Source organism: Pistacia vera, unplaced genomic scaffold, assembly GCF_008641045.1.
Source record: "Pistacia vera cultivar Batoury unplaced genomic scaffold, PisVer_v2 Contig423, whole genome shotgun sequence".
Classification (NCBI taxonomy): domain Eukaryota; kingdom Viridiplantae; phylum Streptophyta; class Magnoliopsida; order Sapindales; family Anacardiaceae; genus Pistacia; species Pistacia vera.
In genome coordinates this window covers 1255032-1258119 of record NW_022196250.1, presented here as the reverse complement: position 1 = coordinate 1258119, position 3088 = coordinate 1255032, and positions in this window count along the sequence as shown.

Sequence of the window (3088 nt, the reverse complement as noted above, 5' to 3'; positions counted from 1 at the left end):
GCATAAAAAAAATCATTTTATTAACACAAAAACCTAGCCCTTTTAACTTCTATTAAGTTTTTTTTTTCATTAAACCTGCTCTAACATTAAGAATTAACAAGTTGCTCCCCGTAATTCGCCACTTACACCCTTTACCTTCAATATTTGGTGATAAAGTTATCTAAGGGAATGGCAAAAAAAGACATTTTATGTTAAAGTACATCAAAGGTCTTTTTAAAAATTAAAACAAGTTATTAAAAACACGTACTTGTATTTCTTTTAGACATATTAAATGTTTTTTTAATCCATGTAATTTAATCAAAAAATATTTAATATACTTCTTTTAAAAAAATGCAGAAAAAAATTGAAACATTTTATTAAAAACATGTAATTATATTTCTTTTAACATTGATTTGTAAACTAAAAAATTTTAAAATTTTAAAATTTGAAATATGATTTTAATTTTTTTTCGTAAACTAATAAATACAAGATCAAAAATTAAAATATTTTACAAAGTAAAAATGTAGAAATTGAATATATATATATATATATATAGTTTTCAAATTTGAAAAAAAAAATATATATATATATATATACAAACATTTTTTGTTATTTTGAAATATTTAATTTATAATTATATGTTTAATTATGAAAAGGTCTATTTTGCCCTTCTCTCAATTAACTTTGACACTAAAAATTGATGGTACAGGGTATAAGTGGCTAATTACAGGGCAACTTTTAGTTTTGTATGTTGGAGGGAGAGTAAGAGAAATAATCCTAATTGAAGTTAAAGGAGTACTGTGTTTGTGTTAACCTAATAATCTTTTTATGTGCCTGTGAAATATTGGAACCTCAGAGTAGGTATGTGTAATTAACTCTAAAAATAGTTACATGATAACAACTTATTTATTACTATTAATTTGCGTGAAGATAATAACATGGTTGTTTTTTTTTTTTTTAAATTAAAAATTTTCAACAACGTGCAGTTTGATTTGAAAAAAGAAGATTGATGGCCTCTCAAAGTTTTTCCAGAAAAGTCATCCAACTTTGGAATGGATATGAAGTTCGATTCATGGTTTTACTAAGTCTTTTGTTACAAATCAACCTCGTTATATTTGGTTCTCAGCGAAAATATAGAAGAAGAATTTGGATAAATGTCCTTGTTTGGTTGTCATACTTGACCGCAGATTGGGTAGCAACAGTTGCCCTTGGCATCCTTGCTCGTAGCGAAGGACATTCCGAAGATACTTCTTTGCGATCAAACAGTGTTCTTCAAGCATTTTGGGCACCAGTCCTTCTCTTGCACCTTGGTGGTCCAGATACTATCACAGCTTACTCTTTAGAAGACAACGAGTTGTGGTTAAGGCACTTACTTGGATTTGTGATCCAAGTTGGGGTAGCATTTTACATCCTCGTACGATGCTACTGGGACAACAATACAACTTCTATATTCCTAGCCATTCCAGTATTTATCATTGGAGTAATCAAGTATGGAGAGAGAACTTTGGTCTTCCGGTCTTCAAGCGCCAAGCAACTTAAAGATTCATTGCGCTCATCTCTTGAAATTAGACCACAATATGATGAAATCGTGGAAGCACGTAATCGTGGTCAGACGTTGCAGAGAATAGAATCAGAGGCACCAGTTGCATCAAATGATGAAAGCAGTAAGCCAAAGGAATGTTATCTCGTTGAGGCCAGTATGTTATTTGAGAGATTAAGGTGCCTATTTGCAGATTTGGTTCTCGATCATAAGGAAAAAATAGAGAGCTACTCCCTCATTCACGACAAGCAACCAGAAGAGGCTTTCAAATTGGTGGCTGTTCAGCTTGGATTCATGATGGATGGTGCTCTTCCAAGGCAACCAAATTTATTCGAGAATTCGGAATCTTTCTCGTTGCTTCTGCTTTCTCTCATGTTTCGTATCAATTGTCTTCTTATTTGCGTCGTAAGCATGCCTATTACCAATTGACATCTCATAACTTTTACTCCTGCTTTTGCTTTTTTTCTGGACTTTAGCATTCTCTGCTTCTGTACTGACTGACAAAACTTTGGTTGACAAGCTAAATTTAATTCATGGTTTACTTTTGAACAGACAGGAGTGGTCAGAGTCAATGGGTCATACAGCCTATTGAGTTTTGTCATCCAAAACTGTTAGAGCTCCCAAGTTACTTGGCATCAAGGAAATATTAGAGAAATACCAGTATTTGACTTGGGAGGATGTGAATGTCGACCTACAAGAAATGATCTTTGAGAAGGTCCGAGAGAATGGTAAGAAAATGGAAGGTGATCTTTTTAATATCAAGCTATGCAAAGAATTGTTGGCTCAAAGAGGTGATTATGCGCTTGGCGATTGTTTTAATGAATTTGGTTGGAGTACAACTGGGGTAGAATTTGATCATAGCATTCTTCTTTGGCACATTGCTACCGATCTTTTTCATTATCTTGATCATAGTGTCAATACAGATGATAATAGAATTCCTATAAGCTGTAAAATAAGCAAGCAATTATCAGATTATATGTTGTATCTTTTAGTTATATGCCCAACCATGTTACCAAAGGGGATTGGTGAGATAAGGTATAGGGAAACTTGTGCGGAGGCTCTGAGATTTTTTGAAAGACAAAGGAAGAGGCAAAAAATATCCAATATTTCAAGAAATGAAGCCTGCCAAATGTTACTTCAAGTGAATACTGACGGTTCACTAGTGGAAGATATTAAAGGGGATCGAAGTTTATCAGTGCTATATTATGGGTGCAGACTAGCCAAGCAATTACAAGGATTGAAGTCCGGACAATATCGTTGGAGTCCAGAACAAGTATGGAAGATGGTAAGTGAAGTATGGATAGAAATGTTGACATATGCTGCAAGTCATAGTGGATGGAAAGAGCAAGGGCAACAACTTATTAAAGGTGGAGAGTTGCTCATTCATATACGTCTTTTTATGACACATTTTGGCTTAAGTGATCAATATCAAATCAAGAAGGGAAGTGTGGATACCGCTCAGCCACCCCGCCCTCGCCCCAGCCCCAGCCCAAGCCCCAGCGCCCGCCCTACCACTTAGCCCACCGCCCGCCCCGGTTGACGACCCCATCCCGCTCTGGCCCCCGACCC